The sequence below is a fragment of the Coregonus lavaretus genome (genome assembly GCF_964263955.1).
Source record: "Coregonus lavaretus genome assembly, chromosome: 28".
NCBI lineage: Eukaryota > Metazoa > Chordata > Actinopteri > Salmoniformes > Salmonidae > Coregonus > Coregonus lavaretus.
Genome location: NC_140015.1, coordinates 34,518,275 through 34,531,020, shown reverse-complemented (window position 1 = coordinate 34,531,020; position 12,746 = coordinate 34,518,275).

The window sequence follows — 12,746 nt, the reverse complement described above, 5'->3', positions numbered from 1 at the left end:
TATGCTAATATTGCCTCATGGCGGTGTCGGCCATGTGTGGCCTTTAAAGACCCCATTGATTTGATTCCTATTGTATTTTCAGAAGGGACAAAGACATGAACGTGAAAAAAATACGTATCGTTACAGTCACTGTCACACAAAGGAAAAGTGAAGTATGTTCGTGTATAATTGGACTCAAGTGAGTAAACATTGTGAGAGAGCTGTTATGGATGGGCACTGTTTTATGAACATAAGCCAACAGGCCTGGGACAATCTCTGCACTCCCTGACCAGAGGAATTGGTAAGGCAGAAAAAAACGATCTGGGACCAGGCGACTTTGCCTTCAGTGCAGCAGAGAAAAGGAGCAGCTGTTTTGGGGACAGTACATTTGTTGAGAAAAGCCGACTGAGGCCCTATTAGGCTGGTCAGTGTTCCACTGTGTGACGCTGTGGCCATGGGCAAGTTGGCACCAATTACACATTAACAAGTTAGGTGACAGGAGGAATTGGAACAGTGGTGCCGTGGGATTCAACTCAAATCACTTGACTGCGAATGTCTGCATCGGAAACGACACCCTATTCCCTCATGGTCAAATAGTGCACTAATAAAGGGTGTCTTTCGAGAAGCAGACAATGTGTTCTCATAAGGCATTACAGTAGCACAGGAAACTTGTAGGGAACAGAGATGATTTTGGTTACATGATTTGACTGTAATCTATCCTGGGGTAAGTCTATGGTAGGGGTCTGTATGATGTTGTGATGAACATATACAGACCATCAGAATGTGCTGAACATGAAGGCTTGTTCATGCTACATTTTTTTGTCTTATTTTACCATTTAGGTAAACCCAGGACATCATGATATCCCCACTGCTCATAAAACTCTAATAATCCATCATTCAAACACCAGAGAGAGAGAGAAATATTGGCTAGAATATTCAGGGCTGTTTGATTACATTTACATTTACATTTACGTCATTTAGCAGACGCTCTTATCCAGAGCGACTTACAAATTGAATTGATTCCAGTCCTGGAGGGCCGAAACACTTCTGGTTTTTGTTCCTACCTGGTAGTTAATTGCACTCACCTGTTGTCCAAGGTCTGAATTAGTTCCTGTTTCAGCCCTCCAGGACCGGCATTGAACAGCCCTGGGCTAGATTATCTTTACTCTCCAGTAATATATTACAGTAATGAACGGTGTCCATATTAGAATAGCCTCAGCGTATGCTATAGACCTTCCTTCATAATGAACTTCAACCTTTCTTCGTCATCTGCTCCTCATCCTCAGAACTACATACCCAGCCTCCTCACTTGCCGATTTCAAGCGCATATAATCTTTTGATCCAGTTGTCAATCAATTAGCACACTCTACATCCAGATCAATGTGTAATTAATTGGGAATTAGCTAAATGATTTCATTGGTTGCCACGGGCATGGTTATTCTGGGGTACATGGAATTAGCTAAAGCTAGTTAACATTCGTATTCAGTTAGTGCAACAGTTTATGTGGATATGCAGTGTCAGTCATATACACAGCATAAAGAGAGTGGTGTGGCTACAGAGATCCAATACATTATTATATTCTATATGTAATTCTATGGGTATGGGATCATAGCCATTATGTTGTGGCTATGATCCCATACACACACACACCAGAATTTTATGTCAGCATTAGTTAGCGTTCACATTCAGTAATTGCAACAGTTTGGACTCCCTGTGGTACAGCAGTAGCTCTATGTGGCTATGCTGTCTCTCTGTCAGTCAGTCAGATAGTCAGATAGTCAGTCAGTCAGATAGTCAGATAGTCAGTCAGTCAGATAGTCAGTAAGTCAGATAGTCAGTCAGTCAGATAGTCATGTAGTCAGTCAGATAGTCAGTCAGTCAGATAGTCAGTAGGTCAGATAGTCAGATAGTCAGTCAGTCAGATAGTCAGATAGTCAGTCAGTCAGATAGTCAGATAGTCAGTCAGTCAGATAGTCAGATAGTCAGTCAGTCAGATAGTCAGTCAGTCAGATAGTCAGATAGTCAGTCAGTCAGATAGTCAGTCAGTAAGATAGTCAGACAGATAGTCAGTCAGTCAGTCAGTCAGTAAGATAGTCAGGCAGATAGTCAAATAGTCAATTAGTCAGTAAGATAGTCAGTTTGATAGTCAAATAGTCAGATAGTCAGTCAGATAGTCAGATAGTCAGTCAGTCAGATAGTCAGTCAGTCAGTCAGTCAGTCAGATAGTCAGTGAGTCAGATAGAGAAAATGGTATATGAGAACATAATGGGACCATAGACACTTAATGCCACTCAAAGTCACTTCAATGTCAATGCCACTTCACTGGTGACATGTCTGACTGCTGTCATTACTCTTTGTGTCTGAGAGGTGTTGCTCTCTCTCTCATGGGTCTGTGGAGACCTGATGTGACACAGTGGCGTGTCCCAAATATATCAGGCTAACAGACAGACAGGGAGACAGACAGGCAGACAAGCAGACAGGCAGACAGATAGACACACAGACAGACACACAGACATTCAGACAGAGTATTTTCATTCTACTTCCAACAAGTTTCAGTCAGTGCCCACGGGCGTAATCCACAATTTGTCATGTGTTTACACAATTACACAACAGTATCTTTAACACTAAATTCTATAGCAATCAATCAAAAGTATTTGATAAAGCCCTTTTTACATCAGCAGTTGTCACAAAGTGCTTTACAGATACCCAATCATTGTGATCAGCCAATCAGAAACTGTTTTATCTCTCAAAGCTCTGCATTGGACCTAAATTGTTTCCGATTACGGGGGTGTGGTGAACTGTGAAACTATGAGAGGTTGGAACGGACAACTTCAACGCCAGATACTTGTTATCACTAATAACTGCACTGTCAGACAACGTCCATTTTGTCCATTCCATCAACTCTATCACACTGCGATTTGACAGGACAGAACAGCGGATATGGAAAACATTCAGACCGTGAAAGTACTTTCAGCTTAAATCTCTTCTTCCTCCACTCCAGGGGATTGAAGCCTAAATCACCTCTTTGCCTGAGAATCCCTGGAGCTCAGGATATTGACTCTTCACTCTGTTAAGAAGGAAATAAGGGTTTAGGGGGAAAATGACTATTGCTTCTTAAGGTTGCCATTGACCAGCATCTTAATAAATCCAGTCTGTCTGCTTGTGCCCTGAAAAGCCAAGTAGAGCAAAGTGTAGATAGGTTTGAGTTTTCAATGGTCAAATGTATAATACTGTCATATTGAAGAAACCTATTGACACAAAAACAAGATAGAAATTTCAGCACCTTTTGGCGGTTGTGGGGGTGGATTTCAACCGCACAGGCTGTTTTCACAGCAAAAAACTATGACACATGAACTGACACTTGAAGGGGCTTTTGGGGCTTTCTGGAGTGCAGACCCGGAGTTCTGCTTGACTACACTACACTAGACTCAAGACAACAGAAGACGGGAGAGGGCAAGAGCACTGAGACAGAGAGAGGCAGGGAGGCAGACAATAACAACTTGCAGTATGGGAACGAGATTTCCCCTAAACCACAAATAAAGGGGCCAGTCACATAGTGCTACAGGGTAGCACCATTCGGTAGTAAAAACATGTGTGACTTATAAGGCTAATTTAAAATAGCGTAGTTCGTATTGCACCAGAACCCACAGTGTAACATTACGTAGTTACAGGTGCATGGAGGAAACCCATGACACACCAAATCATGTTTTATTATAGTGTTTGCTGCTCTGACAAGGAGGAACACCGTTAGCATCAACAGAATCCATGTCCATGGTTTCCACTAGCGGCTAGCTGATAGCTGACAATTGAATCTTACAACACCGCTTCGGGGCTGTTGACTATGTGATTGTCAATTTATCAAGGGGTGGATATAATCAATGCCTTCATTGATTTGAATTAGGACCAGGCGGAGAGGGTACATGATTATCACACCTCTGCAATCAGGCTGTTATTGGATGCCTGTCCTCTAAACCACCCCTTTATTGTAATATCCAACTCTTATCAATGACAGCTGGAAAGACATAATCAACACAGAGACGTGTTGTCTTGATTAGCTAATACAGGATATCAGAACAGCTGGAAAGAAATAATCAACATGAGACCCATCCTGATTGGTTAAAACAGGAAATAAATAATCTATATAGAATATCATCCTGATTGGCTAAAACAGACTACTGATACAACCAGAAATAAATAATCAAAGTAGAAACGGTCCTGATTGGCTAAAACAGGATATCAATACAGCCAAAAATAAATAATCAAAGTAGAGACTCGGCCAGTTTCAACAAACAAGATGAACTTGGCACACTGCAGTGTATTAGCGCTGGCTTTAAAACTATACTAATGGGAGATTAGACGCACTTGCGTTATAAAATTATTTTGATAAAAACAGTAAAAATAAAGGTATGAGTAGATTGGGTGAACTCTTTTTGTTACCGTGCTAATGCCAGACCGCTGTGTCTATGTTCTCTATTCCAGCCCCCAATTAAAAAACGATCTATAGGAGCATTTTAATGTCAATGACTCCTATAAAAAATATATATTAAGTCGTAGTCCGCGCCCCCGCGGAAATATAATTCGAATAATAATACAAATCCCCATCAAAATCTGTCAGTTTAAGCTAGAGATATCTGGTTATTTTTGCTTGGAATGCGTCTCAATCCACCGCATCCGCCGATGTCGCCCTTGACGCATCTGCGGTGAAAGGTGGCAGAGCTAGAGTGGTGTTTGTCAGACCATGAGACATCCCGAAAATCGGTCTTGTCATGAAAACGTCTGTAGTGTCTGAACAAACTATTATGACCACTCTATGGAAAGATTAGACTCTCGAAAAACATGATGGTCTTCTCTCCGTTTTGCTCTATGACCCCAACAAGCGTCTGAACTCGGTATAGCTGATCTGCCAACTTCTGTCTGTTTGTCCATGTATAAAGCTGTTATTCAATGTGTTTCTATGGGCTAATAGCAGTAAGGCCAAGTTCAATGTTTGATCTAATGTTTTTTATATATTTTCGTTGATACCTTAAGGGGTCCTAAAATTAAAAATCAAATAGCTAAATGATCCTTGGTATGACCATCTTAAAACAATTTCATATGTTAGCTTAGTAGAACCCCCCCAGGGGGTCTCCAACCTTTTCTAGCATGAGAGCTACTTTTGTTTTTAAATGAAACATGTCACAAGCTATAATAATGGTAAATAAAAAACTCTAAGGGGGGCTCTATTAAATTTGTATTTATTTTCTCCAAAATTATGTTCTATATTTTCCCACATTTTGTTTTCTCAGTTTAATTTTCCTGGTTTCAGATTGTTTGGGTTTTTCACTCTCAAAATTACAATTGTTCATAGAGAAACAACGAAATTGGATGATATCAATGATTAAATCACATCAGAAGACCATTTTTTGTTGGTCTGGAAGAAAACGAACACATTTAGATTTTTTTGTGTAATTCCCCTTTAATTGTACATCTAGCGAGTGAGGAATGTGCAGTCTAATGTGGCATCTAGCGAGTGAGGAATGTGCAGTCTAATGTGTCATCTAGCGAGTGAGGAATGTCCAGTCTAATGTGTCATCTAGCGAGTGAGGAATGTGCAGTCTAATGTGTCATCTAGCGAGTGAGGAATGTCCAGTCTAATGTGTCATCTAGCGAGTGGGGAATGTCCAGTCTAATGTGTCATCTAGCGAGTGAGGAATGTCCAGTCTAATGTGTCATCTAGCGAGTGAGGAATGTGCAGTCTAATGTGTCATCTAGCGAGTGGGGAATGTCCAGTCTAATGTGGCATCTAGCGAGTGAGGAATGTCCAGTCTAATGTGTCATCTAGGGATGGTTCTGTACTGCTGCTGCTCATTTCATGGCAAAGTTAGCAAATAACAAATAATAGATACAAATGATATACTTCCTCATGATATACTTCTGCCAGGTAAACCTACTTTGCAGTTAACATTTAATTGAGAAGGTTTTGGGGGAAGTATTTCTGTCAACCCACAAGACGGTTATCACATCAACTGGCTACTAGTGTTGGGCATTCCGAGTCTTTTCTGTGAGCTGGATCATTTGACTCTGTTCACTTAAAAGAGCCGTTCATTTGGCTCCCAAACAGCTCTTCGTTCAGTAATGCTTAGAAGTTCACCTAAAACCATGAAAAAATTGTACATATCGAATTTAAAGCCTAAAACGTTGCCTACCATTACGTCAGATCGTGAAATATGAGTCCAAATATAGTTTTACCCAACCAAATTATTCGATGGTCTGCAACAAAAAAATTATATAAATTTAACACACTGAAAAAATTTGTGTGGACCAGCATGAGGCTCTCTCCTCACTACATTGTTCCTGCACTAAGGAATTACCATCTTCAGAGAATGTTTAAAAAATAATCTCTGCAGATAATCGATGTCTGGAGCTCAAAAAGCTATAGTAAATGTATGTAGATCAGGGAGCCAAATTAACGGCTTCCCGAGCTGTTCAAAAAGATCTGTTCATTTGCAAACAACCCATCACTACAGTGATAGATAAAGGCCCGCACCACACAGACAGAAAGGGGCAATTTTGCTGGAAATTAATTGGCAGATGTTGTGTTAGGTTTGCCTTTTTAAGACAAAAGTGGCTAACCAGAGGTGGGATAGACAGTAGCTGGGAGCTTGCAGTGTCTGATACTTGTGAGAATTGTTTATGACAGTTTGCGATGGAACACGTGAAAATTGCATGTACTTTCAGAAGTGTTTGGCGAGCTACTCATGGGTGGTCTGCGAGTTACTAGTAGCTCGCGATCGACCTGTTGGAGGTGACCTGCTATATATGCTCCCAACAATTGAATGGGTAAATCTAACCAACGTTTCAGCAATGCAGTGCCTTCAGGTTTACTTCTTTTTGACAATACAATGTCCCTTTTAGATTTATTTTTTACAATGCACAGTGAAAGACAAATATAAACGTATGTACAGTTTGTATAATCGTCCTACATCTTTTTCCGTTACTTATCAGCAAAAACGTGGAATTTAGTCAAGCATGCATTCAAATATATTCATCAGCTAAACCTTGAATATGGAGGTTTTAGTGACAGAGTAGCATTCTCTTTCAGTTGGGCAAGTTGACCTATTTTAAGAACTTTGATTGGTTGGTGCGCTCCTACTATTAGTGGAAATATAATTCTATGTGTCATGCTGGTCAGCTGGTTGTGTTAGCAAAGTGACTAAGCTAAGTGTTACATGTTTTCCTCTGGGAAAAGCTACAAGCTACTATGCTTAAACCTTTTGGAACAGCTAGAGCGTTAACTCAGAGTTGGCTAAAACAGGCTAATGTTTAGGGTCAGTGTGACGGCTGAGGAGTGAGTTTCACACATCCCCATCTGCTACCTAAACCCCCCCCCCCCCCCCCTCCCCCCAACCCCCAAACTCACTCCACAGAAACCCCTGATCAGAACTGCAGATCCGGTTCACAGCACCATCTGTAACGGAAATCACGCTGGTCTTGATTCGGATTACACCAGGACCTCTGCCTTGCAAACACAAGCGACCGCCCTCCTGAAGCGTCTTATCAGTCGTGCCATGGAAAAGCTAGCTGTTCGGCAGCGCAAGTGGAGACACTTCAGGCTGAGGAAGGAGATTTCACATGTGCTACATTAGCTGTTGTTGACACTTGAGTTTGCTTTCTCTGGATATGTATGGGAACTATGTCATCAGAATTGTAATGACCGTGTTAGTTTGGGGCGTTGATTTAATATGGTTGGTTTGATGTGATCGATACTGGATATGCATGTTAAATCTGGTCTTTTGTGCTTTTCCCAATTTAAGTGTATTTCAAACAGGTCATGCTCAACTCAAAGGTTGCATCTGAAATGGTACCCTGTTCCCTATATAGTGCACTACTTCAAAATAGGGTGCCATTTCAGATGCAGCCAACGTTTCACAAAAATTCAATGCAGTGAATGTCAATGGACGATTTGAGTTACGCATGCAGTTACGATCTGTCCCTTGGTTATCATTATGGATTATTTGACTAGCTAATATCCAGACTAATTATCGAGTCATTGATTCTTCCCTCCTGAGACCTGCCAAGTAACACCCTCCTAAAATGCTAGTTTTTTGCCACTCACTCCTTACCCCGCTCCCAAAACACTACCTCAATACAGATGTAGGATCTTAACTTGATCACCCTGTTGCAGGAGAACTTTCCAGGATTTTAATAAATAACTGTATTTGAGGTTTAAAAAGGCTTCTGAAGTTTGACATTTCCACTTTGACATTTCAGACTTGATTTTCCTTCACGAGAAATTGATCAACCCCTACAAAAATGTCCATTCATTATAAACCACATAACAATTCACATTTCCTGTTGCTGCAGGATTATTTTCCTGCTGTAGCAAACTGGCTCAAATTAAGATCCTACCCCAATAGGTGGTGCAGGTGCAGTCAGCCCAAAAGAGACATTGATGGAAAGGAGTGTAAGAGAACAAAAGTTCACATTCTCCCCCCAGAGAGATGAGAGAGGGCCAAGGAGCGACGCCATCTGACTCAAAGACAAGTTATTCTTTTAAGTAACTGTCCAGTAAAAATCTCACTTTTAGAAGTTCACGTTCTGTTAACTCATACCCAAATAATGTTGTTGAATCATCCTATACTTGTATTTGTGTGGCTAAAGCATAAATTGGAGAAATAAAAACTTAAAAAACCCCACCTCAAACTTGTATCTCAAATAGACCGTTTCAAAAATACTTGCTATTTTCTCATTAGGTATGATGTCATACTCCTGAGGAGGATGAGCTGGCCAATCATTGGTGTAGAGGTGTATTAGCTGGCCAATCAGAGGTCTACTCGCGTTAATATTTTTAATGACCGGTATACGCCCACACCATTCTGTTGTTGGGGTACACCCACACCATTTCAACACAGAAAAGCTACTTTTTAATTTCAATTGAATTTTTATTATTTTATTTTTAAAGGTGAAAAAGCAAGAAGTTTTCAGCTCTTAAGTTTCACCTCAACTTACAGCACACAATGGCGGTACCACGATGACTTGCCTGAAGAAGGCTATTTGTTTACTAGTAATGGCAGACTATCAGAGACTGATCTTTAAGTCCTATCATGGTGTGGGTCTGTAAAGACAAGCTATTACACTGTGATCGTAGCGGCATTTGAGGTCTAAAGTGCCTGACACGTGACATTACATCAAAGCGCTCAAGAAGGATCTCACGTCAGTTGGACCAATTGTATTCTCTTATCCCATTTATGAGTTTCTCTGTCAGGAGTTCAAAGCGTGTTGGAAATTGGATGGAGTCGGAGCAGCCCTCCTATAAACCAGGCATGGATAGCCATGCATGAAAAGGACATTTATACAGTTTGAGTGATGGCTGGAGTGAGGGCTGAAGATAAAACACTGACTTTGTGACCCTTTCTATGAGAGTGTGTAAGATATTTCTCTCCCAGGTTTATAAAATAGATACAAAAGCAGATAACAGAAATGAAACACTGAAGATAATCTTTGGATTAGTTGATTTGGAGTAGTCCTTAAGCCTATATCTGGCATACACTTTCCCCTCAATACTGTGAAAAGAAAAGGCATATAACTGACATACATTTTCTTTTTTAATACTGTGGAAAGAAAAACATTTGTTTTGTCTATACACAGTACCACAGCATTGTTGAATTGTTGATTCTGTTTGGCTTTAAGGGAGTTATAGAGTGTGACTCGACAGTTAGGAAAGTTATATCAGCTACACCTCTGAAGTGATTACAATAGGCACCTTATTACCATTCTAAATAACTGCTTCTTAATACTGTGAAAAGAAAAGGCCTATAAATTGACATATACTTTCTCCTATCTTTGAAATAAAGTCCCTATAACTGACATACATCTTCTCTTTAATACTGTGGAAAGAACCAAGAAGACTGTGTGCAGTGTAAAAAAATAAAATATGGGTGAAGTGGGCAAGAATTTCCTTTCTCGGCATCAGACCTGCCTAATTCTCAATTGAAACATCGTTTTTGTATTTAATTAAATTAAACATTCTGTTAACATCTGACTCCAGAGTGACCTGCTCTTGCAATCTGTAGTCTATGATATTTCAGATTTAGATATGATATTAATTTATCACAAAGTAGTTTTAGTGTAGTTCACTTCTTCCAGTGTGAAGTAATTGGTAGCTTGGTAAACTATATTTTCAGAGTAGCTTCCCCAACACTGACTGTGTGCCTACACAGTACAATCAGATTACAAGATCACTCAACAACGACCTCATATTCCGAGTGCTATTTCCCTGTTCCCTCGTCTTTCACATCTCACACCACCTGAGAATATCAAAACTGTTCCCTCGTCTCTCACATCTCACACCACCTGAGAATATCAACCCTGTTCCCTCGTCTCTCACATCTCACACCGCCTGAGAATATCAACCCTGTTCCCTCGTCTCTCACATCTCACACCGCCTGAGAATATCAACCCTGTTCCCTCGTCTTTCACATCTCACACCACCTGAGAATATCAACCCTGTTCCCTCGTCTCTCACATCTCACACCGCCTGAGAATATCAACCCTGTTCCCTCGTCTCTCACATCTCACACCGCCTGAGAATATCAACCCTGTTCCCTCGTCTCTCACATCTCACACCACCTGAGAATATCAAAACTGTTCCCTCGTCTCTCACATCTCACACCACCTGAGAATATCAACCCTGTTGCCTCGTCTCTCACATCTCATGCCGCCTGAGAATATCAGCCCTGTTCCCTCATCTCTCGCACATCTCACCCCACCTGAGAATATCAAAACAATGTCACTAGTTGCCATGGTAGTAGCTGGCTGAAGGGTTTTGAAAGGACTATTTGATGGTTGTACACTCTTAGAAAAAAGGGTTCCAAAAGGGTTATTCGGCTGTCCCCATAGGAGAACCCTTTTCGGTTCCAGGTAGAACCCTTTTGGGTTCCATGTAGAACCCTTTCCACAGTGTTCTACCTGGAACCAAAAGGGTTCTACCTGGAATCAAAAACGGTTCTTCAAAGTGTTCTTCTATGGGGACAGCCAAATTACTCTTTTAGGTTCTAGATAGCACCTTTTTTTCTAAGAGTGTACTATCTTGTCTCACTTTGACATGAATGTTTATACATTATTCATACATGATTTTAGCAGATTTTCAGTCTTTTCACATGCTGAGTTTGCTTGGTTTTGAAGCTCTTAGAATCTGCTGGGCTAGGGAGAAAGTGAGAGAGAGCTGGCATAATTGGGAAAGGTTGGAGGCTCTGTGATATATGAGCCTCGTAATTAAATCAAAGCTATGGCCCAACACTTCACAGCCAGTACCTCTTTACTGCAAATACCCCCATTTGGGCTCTAAACCCAGCCTGTTTGCTGATTGGCTGATCAAATAACACAATATCCAACATCTTCCACTCAACATCTCTCTCTCTCACCATGCACGGTTAATGTGGTAAAAGGGATTAGCTTTTCAGCAGTTAATTCCTTCACTCTATACCCTTTACTGGAGTCTGCTGCATGCCTACCACTGGGTGGTCTACTCTGATTGCAAATGCCTATACTGTCCCTCCTGCCAGCAAATTGTCTAATTAGCCATACACTAATAACACATAACAAGGGGCCAACTCGTGGCAGTGTGCCACCCAGACACCATCTGTTATAATGGCTTGGAGTAGCCACCAAACCATAGACGAGCTAACGCTAGGATGCTAATGCTAGGATGCTAACTCTAGTGCGAAAATAGTCTAGAGATTGGTGCTAAAGATACAGTATCATGTAAATGTACTCTATGTTGTTTATGTGCTAAGGCACAAATGCTATGATGCTAACGCTAGGGCACTAACGCTAGGCTTGGACGCTAGCTTCACACAGCCTGGTGCAAAAGATATCACGTACTCTGTGTTGTTTATAGAATGGCGCTGCAATGGATTGCTGCCGTTTTGCAGGCTCCTGGCCAATTCTGTTTCTCTGCATTGTTGGGAAGGGCCCTTAAGTAAACATTTTACTGTTAGTCTAGCATGTGAAATAAAATTGGATTAGATTTTATGTCCCAAGGGCAGTTGTGTTGTCGTGGATTCTACAAGGACTGTAATAAAGCCCTCAGGCCCAGAGCAACGGGAGAGGAGTAAAAATATAACCGACTGAAGAGGGCCTCCCCCTGGGCAATTAAGGGTTGGATAGAGGAACACTGGAGGTAGCAGCTGGATGGAAAAGAGTATGTTCTCTCACTCTCTCCCTACCTACTTCTCCCCTCTTTCTGTCCCCCATCTCCCTCTCTCTCCTTTCCTTTCCCCCATATCTCTGTACCTCTCATCTCCATAGCACTTTACTCTGATAGACCAGGGCAGGCTCAGAGTTTAGTATCGACTCTATGGACCCCTTGGCTGCAGCTGTGTATGCTGCATGAAAGCAGAAATGGACAGACTACAGCACTCTAGTACTACAGAGACCTCTTCAAAGCAATACACATGAGGCACATATATTAACGTACATTTGGTTCAGTAAACACTATTTAGCATACCACCTCAGTTGCTTCTAAATGTCAAACTCTACAATCTACAATTTCTTTAATCCGTTTGCTCTGCAGAGGTAACACTTTGGCTAATGAATAGCCCTATTTATTTCAAACATCATCAAGAAGAACCTAGGTGCATCTTAATAGTCTAGAATAGCTACCTCTACTTGTCTCCTCTCATTCATCTGTACTGGTCTGAAATAATGAGGGCAGGGCCGTGTCAAAAAAAAGGTTAACTTACATTTCTGACGTTCATTGGCATGGGTCCTCAGATCCTCTAAAGGTT